This window comes from Heloderma suspectum, chromosome 5 (assembly GCF_057233095.1).
Source record: "Heloderma suspectum isolate Gila_16-S chromosome 5, 16-S_ref, whole genome shotgun sequence".
Classification (NCBI taxonomy): domain Eukaryota; kingdom Metazoa; phylum Chordata; class Lepidosauria; order Squamata; family Helodermatidae; genus Heloderma; species Heloderma suspectum.
The window spans coordinates 82,220,104-82,240,536 of record NC_139462.1 but is presented as its reverse complement, the minus strand read 5'-3'; the positions used below and the strand labels follow the sequence as shown (position 1 = coordinate 82,240,536).

General features: G+C 48.2%; 1 long non-coding RNA gene across 1 annotated transcript in view; it reads right to left on the bottom strand.

The window, feature by feature from the left end:
• Positions 1 to 17,186: 17,186 nt before the first annotated feature.
• The window catches only part of LOC146344065 (uncharacterized), a 37,820-nt gene continuing 34,573 nt past the window's right edge, over positions 17,187 to 20,433 (bottom strand). Inside the window, exon 3 of the long non-coding RNA XR_014792580.1 lies at positions 17,187 to 18,076. This is a non-coding gene — a long non-coding RNA (uncharacterized LOC146344065). The remainder of the gene's footprint in view (positions 18,077 to 20,433) is intronic.

The window sequence follows — 20,433 nt, the reverse complement described above, 5'->3', positions numbered from 1 at the left end:
GACTTACCTTTCCCAAATGTCCCTCCCGGCGGCGGGTCCCGGTGGCGGTTCAGCAGGTCTTCGACAGGGGCAGAGGCGGCAGCCGGTCTTTCGACCGGCTGCCACCGCCGCCATTCCAATAAAAGTAAAAAAAAACGCCCCCGTGATAGGCTACGTGACGATTAATGTAGCCTATGATGGCTAGATTTGCAAAGTCAGCCGTGATAGGCTACGTAAATCGTCACGTAGCCTATCACGGGTGACTTAAAAAAAAAAACACCTACGGCTAATGGCGGCCCCCATAGGGAGCCACCATTCACATTCCTTATTTGGTCGCTGTAGTCTACGTAAAGATTACGTAGACTACGGCAAAAATAAGGGCAACGCTATTGATGATAAGGGCAACCAGGATGAACCTACCTGGTGGTGGATGCGGCGGTGGCTCCAGCTGTGGTGGATGAAGCGGCGGTGGCAGCTCTGGCCACTGCCGGGCTGCTGTGGCCGTAAATGGCGGCCATCGTAGCAGCCACCATTTGCATCCCTACGCTTGCCCGTGATAGGCTCCATATATATTTATGTAGCCTATCACGGCTAAAGCAGGGATGCAAATGGTGTAGGGGATGCCATTTGTGTCCCTGCTTTAGCCATGATAGGCTACGTAAATATTTACGTAGCCTATCACGAGCTAGCGTAGGGACACAAATGGCGTCCCCTACGCAGGACGCCATTTGCATTTGCAGCAGCCTGTCAGCGGGGGGAGGCCCCGCTGCAGATTGGCCCAGCCGGCAGCTCCACGGACTGGCTGCAGTGCAGAGCCGGCTGGGAAGGATTCTGGGGGGAAGGAACGGATCGGCTCCCCCCCCCCATCGAGGATTCTGGGGGGAGGAACGGATCGCCTCCCCCCACCTGCAGACCCCAGTGGAGCCAGGTAAGTGGGGTTTCATACACCCCTAGGTGCCCCGATCTGCGGCCGCCATTTCTGTCCCTGCGTTAGCCATGATAGGCTATGTAAGTATTTACGTAGCCTATCACAAAAAGAGCAGGGACGCAAATGGCATAGCGGCCACCATTTGTGTCCCTGCTCTTTGCTGTGATAGGCTACGTAAATATTTACATAGCCTATCATGGCTAACGCAGGGACGCAAATGGCAGCTGCTACGGCAGCCACCATTTGCGGCCACAGCCCGGCAGCGGACGGAAGTCTGGCTACAGGCGGCCCCTGCCAGTGGCTCCACAGACTTGCCACAGAGCAGAGCCAGCCAGGGAGGATTCTGGGGGGAGGGACAGATCGCTCCCCCCCACCGCAGAACCCCGGACCGGAACAAGGTAAGGGATTCGTACATCCCTAGTGTGAATGCTGAAGGATAACTGTGTTCCAGTTCAGGAAATGTGAATTTGGTAAGTTAATATCAAAATGAGAACTGATCAAAAATTCTCATCTATCTCTACAAAAGGCCCCCAAAGCAGATGTCAGAACAAGCAGTGGGAAAAAGAAAAAAAAATGTGATGGAAGTATCTCAAGCAATGTCATTTTGCAGCCTCTCATTGGATCAGACTGATGTTAATCATTTTGTATTCGCATGTAAATTTTTTCTAGACAGAGGGCCAAAGTAGTAGTGCATGAGTACACACACGAATGGTTGCAGAGGACTTTTGGGGTATATATCACATAGGGATGCTGGATAAATTCGAGGTCGACTAAAATGAGCTTGGGTTTCTAAGAATCCAGCCTGTGGAATCACAGGCTGCGCTGAGTCCATGGGCTTTCAGATGTTTTTTCTCTTTCTTTCCTGAAATTTACACATATATATTCGTAGGAAAAAACTTAAGTTTCTGCTGAGGAAACGTTGAATGAAAGGGGGGCAATATGCTAAATGTTACATACTGAGGTAAATTATGTAAATATTTATGTAAATACTTAGGTAATTATCTGTAGATTTTTCTGCATGATGAAAAAAACCCATCCACATCCGTCTGTGGGCAGATGATGGAACAAAAGGCACCTGACAATCCATGAAATGCAGGTGGAGCGGATTTTACACAGTCCACACATCCCTAATATCACACTGTGATTTCAACGTCCATGTGAATTGTTAATAGCACAGAAGTTAATTGTGGCCTGCCTGTGTTTCCATTTTCCAGCAACCTTTATTTACAATGGATTGGTTACCCTCATCTATAATGGATTATTTTGCAATGTATTGTTTTGCTCTGTTGGCTAAATAAAATAGTAACATATTCTAAAGAACACCTATACAACGTATTACAAAGACAATGGCCATATATAGGCACACATAAAGGTGTAAACTAAACACACAAGGCAGGGGTGTGTGCTAGCCCCACTTCTTTCTCATATGTTTCCATTGCCCTCTGCATGTGGAGGGTGGCATTCTGAATAGGGGATCCTCCACTGTCTGTAGGAGCTCTCCACATGATGTGGAACACTGGAAAATTGGCATTCCAGACTGCATGGAAAGCTCCCATGGATAGAGGAGGATTTCCTAGTCAGGAAACATTGCTCTCCACATGTAGAGGGTGACAGAAATGTGCACAGTGGGGGGCAAAGTATGAACACTCCTTTGCCTTGGGTGTTTGTCCTACACACTTTATAAATGCCTGAGTAGAACTTATGAATATGAGGCATCCAATTTAGAGTCGCATGCATGTTTGTGGGGGGTGGGGGGAAGATCAAAACATTGACATCAATTGTATCTTGCTTGGTGTTTCCTTTCTTTGATTCCTTATTGCAGGAGCCACAGAATTGTAGGGATGTATGAAAGTCCCCTTACCTGGCTCTGCCGGGTTCCGCTGGGGGGGGGAGGCGCTCCGTCCCTCCCCCCAGAATCCTCGCCGGGGGGGCAGGCGCTCCGCGCATCACCCCTGGAATCCTGGCCAACCGGCTCCGTCACACGGGGATTCTGCGGAGCCGCCAGCCGGCTCCTCCAGCAGCCGGACATCCAGCCGCTGGCTAGCAGGGACACAAATGGCGGCAGCCGTAGCCGCCACCATTTGCGTCGCTGTAGTCAGCCGCGAAAGGCTACATAAAGACTTACGTAGCCTATCACGTCTGGCTTAAAAAAAAAACACGCGTGTACGCAAATGGCGGCGGATGTAGCCACCGCCATTTGTGTACACTTTTTTTTTTTAAAACCAGACGTGATAGGCTATGTAAGTCTTTACGTAGCCTATCACGTCTTGTAAAAAAACAAACAAACAAAGCGACAAGACTGCAAATGGTGGTGGCGGCAGCCGGTCGGAAGACCAGCTGCTGCCAGCGCCGCTGCCGGAGCCGCTGCTGCCTGGAAGATCCACCCCAGATAAGTCTCATCCCAGGGGGGATCTGGGGGGGGGGCAGGCCGTTCCACCACAGATTTCGGGGGGCCGAATGCACTGGCATTCGGCCTCACCGAGATCCGTGGCGGAATTCTCTGCCATCCCTACAGAATTATGTATTATGTAAAACTCTTTAGCAATTTGTACATCCTGGGTGGCCTTGATAGCCAGATATGATTCCTTTCTTTGTTTATTCACAGAGACCCAGAAGAGAGGAGTGCTCAGTTTCTCACTTGGTACTGTGCTCAAGGATGGGTGAATCTGTCAGTTTAGCCTTCTTCTGCATTTAATTATTTTTAAATCTGAAGTTCTTTGTCTCCCAAATATGAACTTTGCAAACTCTGGCAAATTCATGTAAAAAAAGAAAAGAAAATAACTGAAACAAAATACTCAGCCATCTGCACCAGCCAAAATCAGTACTACTATTCCCAGCATGCTGGTCATAGTTGTATCTGCCTGCCATATAGCTGTTAAAGATGAGGTTCCATATAGCGGTCCAAAAAAAAAGAGGTGGCAACGTGAATAAGCACTAACATGGTTGAATGTGTAAGGATTCAAACCCAGACTTTTAAGAACAAAGAACTCAAAGCCTTGGCGTTGGATGGATGGATCTGCCAGTTTTAGTTTCTCCCACATTTGAATGGTTTTTTTTTAAATCACAAGTACTTTTTGTCCCAAATATGAAGAACTTTGTGAATTTTGTTAAATTCTTATCAAACCTGAAATGAAATTAAATTCTCACCCATCCCTAGCTGTTCTTTATGGATATTCAGAAGCTGTGACGATCTTGCTGCTTTCAACTATCTGCAAATCTCAACATGAAGTGAATGATATACCCAACTCTACAGGACTTCCGAAAGGAACAGGCCAGTAAGAAAGAGGCAAAAGTCAGGAGTTGGGTTTCAAATGAACAACGTTTATTAATTTTACAAGGGAAGCCTTTCTTAAGTTCATTACAGGATCCTTCACCACAGGGCCCTACCAGACTAAACGAAAGAGTAATAATCTCTTCCTGCTTAGCCCTGAGTTCCCCTGGATCAGGGCCATTGTATTGACTTTTACCTAGCTATGAACCTTCAAAACCCTTACATTTAAGTGCCAAGGAAGGTCTGCCCACATCACCTCTGCTCTGCACAGGTCTTATAGTTTTTGTGGGTGAGCATACCCCAAGTGGAGATCCTGCCCCCCCCCTTCTAGCTATATGGCCTTAAAGGACCAGCACTAATACCAACTACACTGAACTGTTTGGACCTCCACCCACTTCTACCCCTATAACCCTACTTCCCTTAATCAATTTCATAAAACCTGTTGAATATCCACCAAAGTATCCCCTATTTCCATTGTTGCCTGTGGAAAAGCGAAGGAAGATTTTGCAATATTGGTTAGATATGATTGGTTAAAGTCCTTAATTGTAGATGCACCTCGTATATAAATGCACACATTCTCCACATTGTTTAATGGGTTTCTCCCCACAAATACACTATATGAAAACACACAGGATAATGATTGTGAGTGGAGATGGGTAATAAAGAGACGGACACATGTGCTTGGATACAAATTGGGCCACATTTATTGGAATATCTGCAAAGGGGAAACCCAGGATGGGCACTAAACTGTGCCAGCCATCAGATGACACTGAAATGGGCGAAAAAGCATTCACAACCTGTGGAGTGGAGTGTCAACATCACCACCCCACAGGGCTACCCCATAGGGGGAGGTAGACCTTCCTCTATCACCACCCCCCAGGCCACGAAACACTGGATGGGCAAGGTGAGTCAGCCTCACAGGTAACCCTTATCCCCGATGGGCCATGAAACCCAGACCGGAGGCCTCAGGCATCACCTGTCACTAGAACAGTGCCTCTGGATGACCATCCCTATTCTTGCCCCCTTTGCCCATCCTAGCAGCCACCGGGAGTGACTATTGCTTAGTCAAATTCCCCCCACCTGTGCTGAAGCACTTCTCTCAGGCTCCTTTGCAGATCCAACAGAAATATGTCATTGCCAAATCGGACAGGCGCATGCCATCTTGTCTTTAAAGCTCCCTCCGTGTTCTAATAATTTCTGGATGAGATGATCCCATTGCCCTTCAGATATAGCCCTAAGGCTAACTCCTGGTTCACTTTCTGATGGGCCCTTTCCATGGCCCTCTGGTTACAAACATCCTTCCAATTAATTCAAGGAAGCAAACAAGACCAAATGATCGTTAACCCTGGCCAACTGTGCCAGATAACCTGGAAATAGACCAAGGCCCGCAGGGTGTGGTCCTTGCCTTTCACAAACAAGATCATTCCCCCCTAGATCAGGATGAGGGATACACACATCCTCATGCAGAGATAGCCCCATGGCTATTTCCCAGTTGGAATTCCTGCAGGACCCACTCCAAGGCTCGCTGGCCACAGCTGTTCTTCCATTTCATCCTGGGAAGCAAACTGAGCCAAAGGCTCTTCCACCACATGCTGTGTCAGCCCAATGCTTGACTGTTGGCAAACCAGCAAAGTCCAAGATGGCACCACAGGTTGACCTGAAAACCCTCTGTCTGGCCCCACTGTACAGCTGCCCAACAACTGAATGTTGGCACCATCTGTGTCCATGATGGTTTCTCAGCTCGACCTGGAAGCCCTCTGTTGGGCCCATTCTACTTCTGCCCAACAATGGAATGTTGGCACACCAGCTGCATCAAAGCTGGCTCCACAGCTTGACCTGGGAACACCCTGTCCGGCCCCAAACATACTGCTGTGCCCATGTATGAGCACATGCACCAGTTCCCACCAATCCAATGATCTGAGGGAAGAAAAACCAATAGGTGAGCTTGAACGCTACTTAACATTGCATCTTTAGTGCCCTGGGAATGACTGCATATATAAATTGAAAGGCCTTGGAGCACCACTTATCCCCACCTGAACCTTGTCAGGCACTAACTAAGAGAGATGGCCAAGGAAGCAGTCCAGATATGGAAGGAATGCAAAAGTTCCAAGGCCTCCCACCTCCCAGGTCACCCCCATGATCACCGAAATGAATACTTCAGTTAAGGGGAAACCATTGTGAAGAAAAGAAAAGAAAAAAAGGGGGCTTTCCCTGCTCCATAACACAAACAGAAGCCACCATAGCCTCCACTGAGCCCAATTCCAAAACCTGTATGGGAAATATGGACACTCTTACACCTGTACCCCACAGGTTGGTCCTGGGCTGACAGAGCCAGATATGTATGACCTGTTGAGGGAACTGAATATCCAAACTCAAAGGCCCATTTGTACTCATTGTCCATGGCTGCCGCTGCTAGGGATGGCGGATAATTCTGCCACAGACTACAATGAGGCTGAATTCCAGGGAATTTGGCCTCCGGAGTCCATGGCGGAACGTTCTCACTCACCTCTGCCTCCCACCGGATCGTTGCAGAGCCAAATCCTCCTCTCCGGCAGCTCCATTCCGCAAGCGATACGGCCACCATTGCCATCTGTATCACTGCAGATGAGAAACAGGAAGTGATCCGGACGCAAATGGTGTCCGCCACACCATTTGCATCCCTGTTTCTTCTTGCGATAGGCTACGCATCGGTATTTACATAGCTATTTACGTAGCGTATCGCATGAAAAAACAGGGACATTTTTTCACGCGATAGGCTATGTAAATAGCTACGTATTAGGGATGTACGAAAGTCTAGGGATGGTGGAGAATTTCTCCCCGAAACTTCAGGGGGCCGAGCGCCAACGTGTTCGGCCCCCCGAAGAAGTTTTGGGGAGAAATCCTCCGCACCCCCCCCGCACCCCGCACCCACCCCTGGGACGGGACTTACCTTCACCGAATGTCCCTCTCAGCGGCGGGTCCGGCCGGCGCTTCGGCGGGTGTTCGAGCGGGGCAGGAGCAGCAGCCGGTCTTTTGACCGGCTGCCGCCACCGCCATTCCAATGAACGAAAAAAAAAAAACGCCCCCGTGATAGGCTACGTGACGATTAATGTAGCCTATCATGGCTAGATTTGCAAAGTCAGCCGTGATAGGCTACGTAAATCGTCATGTAGCCTATCACAGGTGACTTAAAAAAAAAAAAAAAGCGCATACGGATAATGGCGGCCCCCATAGGGAGCCGCCATTCCAGTTCCTTATTTGGTCTCTGTAGTCTACGTAAAGATTTACGTAGACTACGGCAAAAATAAGGGTAACACTATTTGCGTTGCCCTTATTTTCGCCGTAGTCTACGTAAACATTTACGTAGCCGTGATAGGCTACGTTAATCATTACGTAGCCTATCACAGGGGCGTTTTTTTTTTTTTACTTTTCTTGTAATGGCGGCGGCGGCAGCCGGTCGAAAGACCGGCTGCCGCCCCCGCCCCTGACGAAGACCTGCCGAACTGCCGCCGGGACCCGCCGCCAGGAGGGACATTCGTGAAAGGTAAGTCCCATCCCGGGGGGGGGCAGGGGGCAGAGAATTTCTCCGTGAACAACCTTTGGAGAACCAAATGCGTTGGCACTCGGCCCCCCGAAGTTTCGGGGAGAAATTCTCCCCCATCCCTACCGTGGAGCAGAGCTGGCCAGCAAGGATTCTGGGGGGGAATGGATTGCCTCCCCCCCCCCGCATAGCCCCCTGTGTAGCCCAGGTAAGGGGATTTGTACATCCCTAGCTCTTTTCCTGCTTTTAGGAAAGATAGACCACCCCAAAGAAAACAGTCAATACTGCAGCAGGGGATAATTGCAACATAAAGGGAGTTGCACTGAAGGCTGCCAACCCCACAGATGTGGAGAAAAATAAGGTGGGGGGCATGGGTATACTCAATAAAATCAGCAGGCCAGAGGCAGGCCAAACTCCATAGGGTGCACTGGACCCTAAACTCTGTGGTGTATGTCAAGCTGCTCTCAGACTCGACCGGAAGACAAATGCAGCCAGCTCATTGCCAATAATCTGGGCCGAGAGTCTTACACTCCAGGAATGGATGAGAGACCATAACAGTAAACTACCAAGATGACAACAACCACCACAGATTAGGGATGTCAGAGAATTCCGCGATGGATCTCAGTGAGGCCGAATGCTAGTACATTCAGCCCTCCGAAATCTGTCGCAGAATGAAGCCCCCGCCCCCCCAACCCACGAAAGGCGCATGGGACGAAGTCCCTGCCACCCCCAACCCACAAAAGGTGCACAAAACGGAGCACTTACCTGCTCCCGTCCACACTGCTTTGCGAATGGCGGCCGTCCTGTGGCCGCCATTCGCTTCCTCTTCTCTTCATAGCCGTAATAGGCTATGTAAATACTTACGTAGCCTATCATGGCTAATGCAGAGACACCATTTGCATCCCTGCGGAGGCCGTGATAGGCTACGTAAGTATTTACGTAGCCTATTACAGCAGGGGGGAAAAACCCAGCATACACAAATGGCAGCGGCTACCGCCATTTGCGTATGCTGGGTTTTTTTCCCCCCTGCTGTGATAGGCTACGTAAATATTTACATAACCTATCACAGCTAAATATAGGGATGCAAATGGCGGTGGCTACGACAGCCGCCATTTGCGTCCTTGCAAGGCTGCCCAGTGGCCGGATGTCCGGCTATGGGCAGCCGGAGCTGGCCGGGCAGGATTCCGGGGGGGAGGACTGGATTGCCTCCCCCCCCATCAAGGATTCCAGGGCAAGGGATGGGACACCTCCCCCCCACCGCGGAAACAGAATGGAATAGAAGGTAAGTGTTCCGTCCATCCCTACCACAGATGAATGTCAGAGCCAAAGGCCATGGACTCCATATTTACACAGGTGTAGGAGGCCCTTGTACTGTGATCTATGGGGTGCCCCCTGGCTTGCCCAGCTTAAATTCACCACTTCCCACAAGAACCTCTGGCATGGTCTATGGAAGTGCCAACACCCAGAGAGCCCCCCTTACCATAACATTTCCATCTAGCCATGCCACAAAAACACTGGCACTGGCATTGTCCCTGTCAGTTATTTGCCTCATGAGAAACCAGATATTGTGCAGGAGGCAGTGCAAACTAAATGCTACAACCAGAGCCATAACTTTTGGATTGAGGGAGGACTGTGCTATAAAGACAAAAACAGAGGCCTTCTCTTCACATGCAAAAGAATTTAAAAATTAGGCATTAAATTGGCCCATATAAGTGCTGCCACGTATAGGAGAAGTTCCAGTAAATGGGATCCTGAAAGATAAGAGGGCCAACCCTTGGGCCTGCCACTCCACACACAATGATCCTGCAAATTGACCCTAAGACCCAGCCCACTATTGGCATCAGAGTATATCTGCAGCTCCACCTCAATGAGGAACTCATGTTTCTGGAAAGGAAATGCTGGCAAGCTCTGGAAAAATTGAGGCCCAAACAGAAATCCTCTCGCAGAGCGAGGAGAAAACTCTAACTCGATGGTGCAGGAGCCAAAGCCCTTATGTGGCACAGCACAGCCGGCACAGAAAGGCCAGCACAAGACAACAGCCCTGCCAGCAAAATAGAGTCTGCCACTTCCTAAAAGGCGTGAAGTGATACATTATGAGAGTGCCTGATCACCAAGATCTTCTCTTTCAATGCCTGGACCTCATCCCTTGTGATTTTATGGCACTGATTAATGGAGTCCGGCACAATCACCAAGGGACATTAAGATGGTTGGTGGGCCTTTGGTCATCTGATCAGGAAGGATATTCCAGTTCCTTGGTCACTGTTCTGAACATTTAGATTAAATGAGAGGACTGGGCAGCAACCCCCAAGGCCTGTAACAAAAAACTCACCTGAATTATGGTTCATACTCTGCAAGCCCATTCTGTCTCTCACCCCCATTCAAAAAGGTGCCCACTGCTGAGTCAGAAGGATCATAGGTCAATCTGCATCCCCACAGGCACCCTTAAGGCACTATCACATAGGAAGATACTCTTAGATTCAGAACAGCGAAGGCCAGACACAGGCATAGAATTCTGCATGCTGCACCTCCTTATCAATATTAATTTAACCAAATGTACATGCTGTGGGTAAATTTCAGATTCAGAGAAAAGTGGGCCTTGGAACGAATCCCAGAACTCTACTCAAAGGCCCGTTTCAAGCAGACTGCATTCTCCTGCCACAGGACCACCACAACAATCATGGGGTGCTCAGTTCAAACTGGGGAGGGCCCCTTTGGGTAGGGCTATTGCCCCATGCCAGCGCTCCTTCTCCCTTGTAACTAGGGATGGCAGAGAATTCTGCCACGGATTCCAGTGAGTTTCGGAATCCATGGCAGAATGGTCTCCTGCCCACCCACCCCCACGGAATCCCCTGGGATGGAACTTACCTGGGGCGGATGCGGCAGATGTGGTGGATTCGGCAGCAGTGGCGGTGGCTCTGGGGGCAGCTCCGGCGGCGGCGGCAGCGGCTCCGGCGGCAGCGGCTGGTCTCCTGGCCGGCCGCAGCCAGGCTGCTGCGGCTGCCATTGCCGTCCTTGCAGCTGTGATAGGCTACATAAATTCTTACATAGCCTAAACTAATGTATTTACATAGCCAAACATAGCCCACTATGCTATTTGCGGTTCCCTTTACGGCATAAAATTACAGTGAAAAAAAGGGAACCGCAAATAGTGTAGTGGGTGCTATTTGTGATTCCCTTTTTTTCACTGCAATTGCCTACGTAAATATTTATGTAGGCTAGAACGGCGAAAAATAGGGAACGCAAATGGCAGCCACCATAGCTGCCATTTGTATATGCCATTTTTGGGGGGGCATGCCATGATAGGCTACGTAAATACTTACGTAGCCTATCACGGCAGCCTGGAAGGACGCAAATGGCGGCTGCTACGGCGGCTGCCATTTGTGTCCACAGTGGCCCGGCTGCGGCCGGACGTCTGGCTGCAGATGGCCCTGGCCAGCTGCTCTACGGAGCCGCAGCAGAGCAAAGCTGGCCAGGCAGGATTCTGGGTGGGAGGACCGGATCGCCTCCCCACCTGTCGAGGATTCCAGGTGGAGGGATGGAGCACCTCCCCCCTCCAGTGGATGCCCTGACCAGAACCAGGTAAGGGATTCGTACATCCCTACTTTTATCCAGACCAAGGCCCTGCAACCTTGGGGGGCCACTGGGGTAAGAATATAATTCACTTCCTATTGAGCCTTCCTAGTATAATAAGCATGCCTGGGCACAGGAAACCCATAAACAGAGTCCCCAGCTGAGGCAGGATCCCATTGAATGAAGGGGTCAATGGCCAATCCAACCCCTCTACAGAAATTTCTGTTGGGGAATACCAAGTAGCCTGTGTAGGACACCATATTGTGTCTCATCCTGTCTTGTCTACCATCCTCTGGCCTGTGTTATTCTTCAATATTTCTTCACAGAAATGGGGAGAAGTACATTTCCACCTCACCCCTCCGTAACTTCTCCGGTAACTGGTGGTAGATAGCACCACATAGGTGATAGTACCGACAGTTGGAATTGCATTTTTATCAACCTTAACATACAGGACTTCCCTCCCTAAGGTTGAGTGGGAGTGTGCTATTGGGCCAGAGAACATCCTCCCCTGCTATACCACTGCCCCATGATATGTGCCCTGGTGGAGCACAGGCAGCCTTAGTCCCAGGTCATGAAAGAACGTGACCCTTCTCACCTCAATCCTGAGTTACTGTGGCAATGGCATAAATAGCCTGGCATGGTTCTGCCACTGCAGACACCTGGGAGATGGCTGATGTGTGTTTGTGTGTGGGGAGGGAGAGTTGATCCTGCAGGTACTAACACTGAAGTTGACAATACTAGGTAAATATTGGGGATGTACGAAAGTCACTTACCTTTTCGAAGGGTGACATTCACAGTGGGGGGGAGGCGCTCCGTCCCTCCCCCTGAAATTCTCTCAGGCTGGCTCCGCTCCACAGAGATTCTGCGGAGCTGCTGGCCGGGGCCACCCACAGCCGGACATCTGGCTGCTGGGCAGCCTGCAGGGATGCAAATGGCAGCTCCTGTAGCCGCCGCCATTTGCGTCCCTGTATTTTGCCGTTTTAGCCTATGTAAATATTTACATAGGCTATTTAGGCAAAAAAAAAAAAAGGAATGCAAATGGCATAATGGCCACCATTTGCATCCCCCCCCTTTTTTTTTGCCGTAATAGCCTATGTAAATTTTTACTTAGGCTAAAATGGCAAAAAAAGGGATCACAAATGGCGGCCACCGTAGCCGCCGCCATTTGCGTTCACTGTTGTTGTTTGTTTTTGCCGTGATAGGGTATGTAAATACTTATGCAGCCTATCACAGCCTCAACAGGGATGCAAATGGCGTCCCTGCGTTAGCCATGATAGGCTATGTAATTATTTATGTAGCCTATCATGGCTATAATGAGGAAGCGAATGGCAGCCGCAGACGTGGCCGCCATTCGCAAAGCAGCGTGAACGACAGCAGGTAAGTGCTCCATTTCGTGTGCCTTTCATGGGGTGGGGGGGCGGGGGGCTTTGTTCCGCCATGGATTTCGGGGGGTCGAATGCACTGGCATTCGGCCTCACCGAGATCCGTGGCAGAATTCTCTGACATCCCTAGTAAGTATAAAACTAATGACACAGGATGGCTTGATCCTTCAAGAGCTGCAGAAGGAACTGGGCCCAAGACCCAAGGCAGAGCCATGCTGGAAGAAGCCTGAAATGCATCCAAGCACCGAGTCTGGGATTGCTAACATAGAGGGCTCTGAAGCCGGCGCAGATGTCACTGATCCAGACGCTTGATCTGATGACACTGGATGGCTTGATCCTTCAACAGCAGCAGAAGAAACTGTCCCATAACCTGTGGCTGAGTCATGCTAGAGGAAGCTTTGATCATGTCCAAGCATGCTGCAACAGAAAGTAATAAACTACACTGGGTCTGTCTCCAAGTTTGTTTGGGTCGGGGGCCCCCGCCACATTCGAAATGGACAAAGGGGCAGCACAATCCCTTTGTCTTTCTCCACCACCTCCAATCTAGCCAAAATTAAGGATAAGTCTGGCTCGGCCTCATCTTCAGAGGAAGGATCATGCCTCCTCCAAGGCCGTTTGGCCGGTGGGCAGGGTACTTTGCCCTTCCCCTTCTTACCCCCTTGCCCTTTCTTGGGGGCATCCTGTACAAATGATTGGTGACTTATTTATTTATTTAATTTATTATTTGCCTACCTGGCTGGTCACCCAGCCACTCTGGGCAATGTACAAGTATATAATAGAACAGTTTACAATAACAGAATTCTACAGTAAAAACATCATTTTCTAAAAATACCCTTTTGTTGTTTATTCGTTCAGTCGCTTCCGACTGTTCGTGACTTCATGGACCAGCCCACGCCAGAGCTTCCTGTTGGCCGTCGCCACCCCCAGCTCCCCCAAGGTCGAGTCTATCACCTCCAGAACCTCCAAAAACCCACCCCAAATGCCTGCCTGAACAACCACATTTTTAATGCGCGGTGGAAGCTTTTTAAAGAGGGGGCTTAGCCCTATAGGACAGCCCGCCCATCACAAAGGTAATGGAATACACAAACAAAAAGGAGGGGGTTCTCAATTCAGGCCTTGCTGCTGCCTGATACCCTCACAAATCAAAACAGAAAATGGAAATACTGTACATATGTATCTACAGTCAGGGCCAGAAATATTGGAACAAGGATAACTGTTTTGACAGTTGGCCTCTGTACATCACCACATTGAAGTTGAAAGGAAACACACCCAGATGGGAGCAAACTCAGGACTTTCAGCTGTAATTCAAGGGGTGTGACAAAAGTGGGGCACTAACCATTCAGGAAGGACAGCCAGTGGCATGCACACACACCCATCGTTGGTGGCTCATAAGTAATGGAATGAATGGCTGACAAGCAAGCTGCATGGCCAGGTGTGGCCTGTTTCCTGGGTACCCCATGACCAATCAAGCAGATAAAAGGCCTGGAGGTGGTTCTGAGTGTTACATTTGAATTTGGTAGCTGTTCACTGGAACTCCTAACATGAGGTCCAAAGAGGTGTCCATGTGAGTGAAGGAGGCCATCATTAGGCTGAGGAAAAAACATAAACCCATCAGAGAGATAGCAAAAACATTGGGAGTGCCCAACACAACAATTTGGAACATCCTGAAAAAGAAGGACAAGCTCAGCAACAGCAAAAGGCCTGGAAGACCACAGAAGACAACTAAAGTGGATGACCACAGAATTCTGCTCATGGTGAAGAGGAACCCTTTCACAACATCTAGCCAGGTCAAGAATGCTCTTGAGGAGGTAGGCATGTCATTGTCAACATCTACTAGAGACAGCTTTATGGATGTAAATACAGACGCTTCACAACAAGGTGCAAACTACTGGTAACGCTCAAGAACAGACAGGCCAGATTAGCCTTTGCCAGCAAACACCTAAAAAAGCCTGCCCAGTTCTGGAATAACATTCTTTGGACTGATGAAACCAATATTAACTTGTACCAGAATGATGAGAAGAGAAAAGTATGGAGAAGGAAAGGAACAGCTCATGATCCAAAGCATACCACATCATCTGTCAAACATGGTGGAGTGGAGGCAGTGTTATGGCATGGGCATGTATGGCTGCCAATGGAGCTGGGTCACTGGTGTTTATTGATGACCTGACTGCTGATAAAAGCAACAGGATGAATTCTGAAGTGTATAGGGCTATACTTTCTGCTCAGATTCAGCCAAATGCTGCCAAATCGATAGGACATCGCTTCATCTTGCAGATGGATAATGATCCAAAACATACAGCAAAAGCTACCCAAGAGTTTCTGAAGGCAAAGAAGTGGGATGTTCTTCAATGGCCACGTCAGTCACCTGATCTCCACCCAATAGAGCATGCTTTTCACTTACTGAAGACAAGACTGAAGGCAGAAAGACCCACAAACAAGCAACAGCTGAAGGCAGCTGCAGTGAAGGCCTGGCAAAGCATCTCGAGGGAGGAAACTCAGCATTTGGTCATGTCCATGGGTTCCAGATTTCATTTCAGGGAGTCATTGACTGCAAAGGATTTTCCTCCAGGTTTTAAAGGTGATCCTTAAGTTTGATATGATGTTGGTTTGTTCCATTACTTATAAGCCACCAATGATGGGTGTGTGTGTATGCCACTGGCTGTCCTTCCTGAATGGTTGTTGTTGTTGTTGTTCAGTCGTTCAGTCGTGTCCGACTCTTCGTGACCCCATGGACCATAGCACGCCAGGCCTTCCTGTCCTGCGCTCTCTCCCGGAGTGTGCTCAAGTTCATATTCATTGCATCGGTGATGCTATCTAGCCATCTCATCCTCTGCCGTCCCCTTCTCCTTTTGCCTTCAGTCTTTCCCAGCATCAGGGTCTTTTCCAGAGAGTTTTCTCTTCGCACCTGAATGGTTAGTGCCCCACTTTTGTCAAACCCCTTGATTTACAGCTGGAAGTCCTGACTTCACTCCCATCTGGGTGTGTTTCCTTTCGACTTCAATGTGGTGGTGTACAGAGGCCAACTGCCAAAACAGTTATCCTTGTTCCAATATTTCTGGCCCTGACTGTATATGGGATTCTCAGGAGGTCATGCCTTGAAATACTGACCAGACCCAACCCTGCTTAGCTTCAGAAAAGCAGAAGCCTCACATTCCTTCAGATCACACACTCAGACCACATGTTAAAGCCTCTGCTCAGCAAAATGAATAGAGGGACTGCCCAGGAGGTGTGCCACTAAAAGAACCCCACCCTCACTCCACAGGGCTACCAGTCTCCACCAGCAGGAGTTGGTACCAGCTCTCCAAGGTTTCAGGCAGGATTATTTCCTCACCCTACCTGGGGAAGCTGGGGATCAAACCTGGGGCTTTCTGCATGCAAAGCAGGTGCTTCATCACACTGAGCTATGGCCCCTCTTCAAAGGACCCAGGACCCAGTCTCCAAACCTTGGGCCACCAAGCCCCAGCAAAACTCAGCTCCAGCTGAGACTTGCCTTCTCTGCTCCTTTAAGCGGGGGGGGGGGGGGCAGGGGAACCAAGAATGCTAAAGGAACTGAAGTGGCTGCAATGGCATCCGTGGCTTCGATCCCATGTTCTGGCATGCACGCCCCAGCCCCAGCTGGAGAGTGGGCAGCAGGAGTGCCATTGATGCCCCACCGCCCCAAAACAATCGCTGGGAGCCTCTGCTCCTGCTTCTGCCACAGCCATGGCAAGACCCAAGCCGAGAAGTGGCTGCCTTGCTGGGAGGCACTCTCCAGCAGCAATGCCTCACCACCGCTCAAGCGGCCATCATGCAGGCTGACGCCTCCCCCTAGTCAGGCCACAGGAGCTGCTCCTTTGTGCCAAAAGGCCGCCGCCTCTCTCTCGGCTGCGGGAACACGTGCAAGCCTCTTCACAGTCACATGTCAAAGAGGCGTTCAGGAGGGGCATGGAGGGCTAAAACAGGCCTCTCTGTCCCCTTCCACCTCTGGTGGTCCCACTGCTGAGCAGCCAATGGCTGCCAGGCACGTCTCCTCTTCCCAGCCGCCCTCAATGCCCCCCCCTTGCAGCCAGGCAAGCTGGATGCGGGGTGGGGCACATTTCTCTCCACAAACACAGTGTGTGTCTATCCAAACTGTACAAGGCATCAAGGGAAATGAGATTCCATTTCCCCCCACTCCACTGCCCAGCCAAGAGCCTTCCTGCCCCCACCCCACACCAGCATAAGGCGGCTGAGCGAACCACTCACTCTGTCCACCCTGCATCCCCTCCCCAGCCAGCGCTGGTCACTCTCAAAGTGCTGTGTGGGTTCTTGTTTGTTGTGACTCCCCACTGCTGCCTCCAGACAGTCCATACTCTGCTCCAGACACCCAAGTGCTCTTTGAGCCCCAGCAAGTGCAGAGAGCAAGGAACCCTAACATGAAGATATTGTGGCACCATGGTTTCCTTTCATTTCCTGTGCTGAGGCACCTCAAACTTTTGATAAACTTCCAACAAAAGGCAGTTGCCTGTATTCTTTTCGGATTACTGTGCACAAACACACAAAATGACATACACCTGTACACGCTCCTTTCATATATTGTAGAACTTTCATTTTGACTTTCATTAGAAATTGAGCTCGTACTTAGATTTATAATTCATGAATTCCTTTGTTTCTTTAGTGGCTGTGATTTATTATTATGCTCTTCCTCCTCCTCCTCATTACCTTTATTTTGTTAACCCTGCTTCAAAATAAAATAAACTTTCATGATTAAAATTGCATGGTTAATGTTGCCTAGCCAAGCAAAGTAAGAAGCTGCCTCAGGGATGCAGCTGGACTTCTTGCTCCATGCCTTTCTGCTCACTGTCCTCTGCTATGGATGCTTGCAGATGGCCCCTTCTTCCTGGGCTGGGTGCAAAAGCACCATCCCACCCAGCATCAAACTGGGCTTGGGGAAAGGTGACAGCATTCCCTCCCCATTGTGCTGGGAATTACAGACAACTGGAAGCAACTCAGATTCCTATTGCTACTTGTGTGTGTGCCCTCAAAGCCATTCACTGCTGCCATGCTTTGAAAGGACACAGCAGCGCTGGACATTATATTTGCTGCTTCTGAATGTCTGAAAATCCCAGTGTGAAGTGAAAGGTTAATCTTCCCCCTCACCTTTTGGACTCAGAGAAGGAGTAGGATCTCTCTCTCCTACCCAGTATTATGAAGCAAGAGACTTTTCCCCTAGGTTGGATGGAAAACACCAGGGAGGACTTGAGTCGTGTTGGAATTGGGCAGTCAGTCACATTTTCCTTCCGATTTTCATGGATTTCCATCAGCGAATGTCGCCCCAGCTCATGCTGTGTATAGGCGTGCACACTCTGTATGCTTGCACATTTTCATTAATACAAAGACTTCTTCCCCACTGCTCTTCAAGATTATGTCCAGTGTCTTTTCCAGTTCTATGATTCATAAAACATAACCTGAATTGTAACAAAAAAGAAGTAGGAATCCAAGTAAGAGTATGTTTCAGGCAACTAAAATTATGCACAATATCAAAACAAATGTTTAGCATGCAGTATTTCATATGCTGATGAATGTCACCCTGCTACCTCAAATATCCATCAATACATAATTCATCAAGACTGGCACAGAATGGATAAAGATATAAACATACACAACACATTGGCAAATACATATATAAAAATAGTAGGTGAAAATAAAATGAAACAGAAGAATAATTCAATCTACCGATTTACCCCTTGAAAAGAAAGAGCGCCTTAAGCACATTTTAAATCAAATCACAGAATTTGTTTTCAATAATACGGGATTTATGTTTCTCATTTTGTTTGTAAAAGTAGTGGTTTTGTTGAGAAGGAATGGGGGTCCCTGATCCTTGTGTTAAATCAAGGAATATTTATTTGTTTTTGTGTGTGTGTGTGTGTTTTAAATAATCCAAACAGTGTGCATGGCTGTCACAAGCAAGAGATCACTTTCACTTCAAACAAGTTTTAGAGAACCGGTGCCTCAGGCATCGAGAGCCTTTCCCCAATAAATCATGTAGGTGCTGCCAGGTAACTGGTAACCTGTCTGTATAACAAAGATGAATGATGACTCACGCCACATTTATAAAAATATTTTTACAAGTATCCTTAAATAAAAGACATGGCAAACATAAATGAAACATAGCACATATAATACAATGCTAGGGGCATAGTGTTGCACTGTATGTATTAAATGCTAAGCTGCCACTGGAAGAAGGATAGAAGAAAGTGGTAATAGAGAACTTGAGGGTTAAGCTTGGTTTATATTTTTCTTAAGACTCCACAGGTCAAATGTTCTTCCTTCCTGTCATTATATACTTCAAGAACTGCATTCTCCTTCATCTCTTGCAGTTGCTACAAGCTCTAAAGTCTAATCTTGACTAACACTAGCTATCTGGGAGCAGTGGTACAGTTAGATAATGTTAGACCCTGGATTTAATAGATGACCATGTGTATTACTTCCGTTGTGAAGCACACAACTAACATTCCCCCCCCCCGCTGCCCCACATTTCATGCTTTACAACTGCTTCTACATTCCTTATATGTTAGAGCAAAACAAAGAAGGAACTCTTTGCCAATTCTGACAAAAAAAGAAATGTTCTGAACATTTGCAATTGTGCATTTTAAACTCACTTAAACCATAACAGCATTATGACTGCAGAAATAAAATAGTGTTTGCTTCTGCTGCCCTTATGCTAACACATTTACTTTAGAATTAAAAAGATAATAAATTTCTGTTGGAAAAAAAATAATAAATGTTACAAGTAAAAGATAATAAATCTTACAAGTAGGCTCTAGTCAGGCCAGCTGCTGCCCGACTAGAACATCTTTCTGAAAATAAAATGAAAGGATGTTGTGGACAGCAACACCAGCCCCAAAGGGCCCTGACATGCCCATGCTGGACCAGGTGCTGATACTGGCCTTGTTTGCTGCTGGTCCAATCACCTGCCACTCTCTGGGTGGTCATTTGGTCCCCTGGACCTTGCCTTCATGGTCCAGCCTAGCTGTACTACTCACTGACTCAAACAACAGGAAAATACAATATCTCCAGAATGCGCATTAAAAAGAGTTTGAACATACATTACAAGATGTACAAAAATGTACATTTTTGTACATCTTATCTGTGTTCAACTCCTTTAATACGCTTTGTGGAGATATTGTATTTTTCTGCTGCTTTTTGAGTTGGTGAGTGGTTGTTTGCTTAGCATTTTCTTGTTTTACGCATTTGCCCTTTCCACTTTTTATTTGTTCTAGCTGTACCACTGTCTGGTAGTAACTTCTATATGGCATGGTTTCAATAGTAAGAGCAAATCAAGTGGCCTTCTTACTGTCCTAAGACATAACAAAGAAACAATTGTACTCCCTTCTCCAGAAGTCTAAGATTTAGCCTAAGCTTTTTCCAGACTAATTTTGAATATATGTTGGGATTCTTGCAGCTTCTGAGTGTCTGTGTGAAATGAAAGGCTGATTCCACAATGGTGCACTGTCCAAGAGTTTGTGCTGTGTTTATTATGTATATCTGTATTTATTTTATTGAAAATATTTACGTTCCATCTTTTGAGCCTGAGCCCAATGAGGCAGCTAACATGACCTGTGTTAAAAACAACAGAAGATAGATAAACTGTTTGATAAACCATCATATCTATCATAACCAAAGATAGATTCTCTCTGTAGAAGGATATATAATATTATGGGTTGCATCCAGGTTTAGGCACATGCAAATAGGCTGGTGGAAACAGACTTCCCCACTTCCTCCACCCCATGGAAGCCCCTCCAACCCCCTGAAAATGCAACAG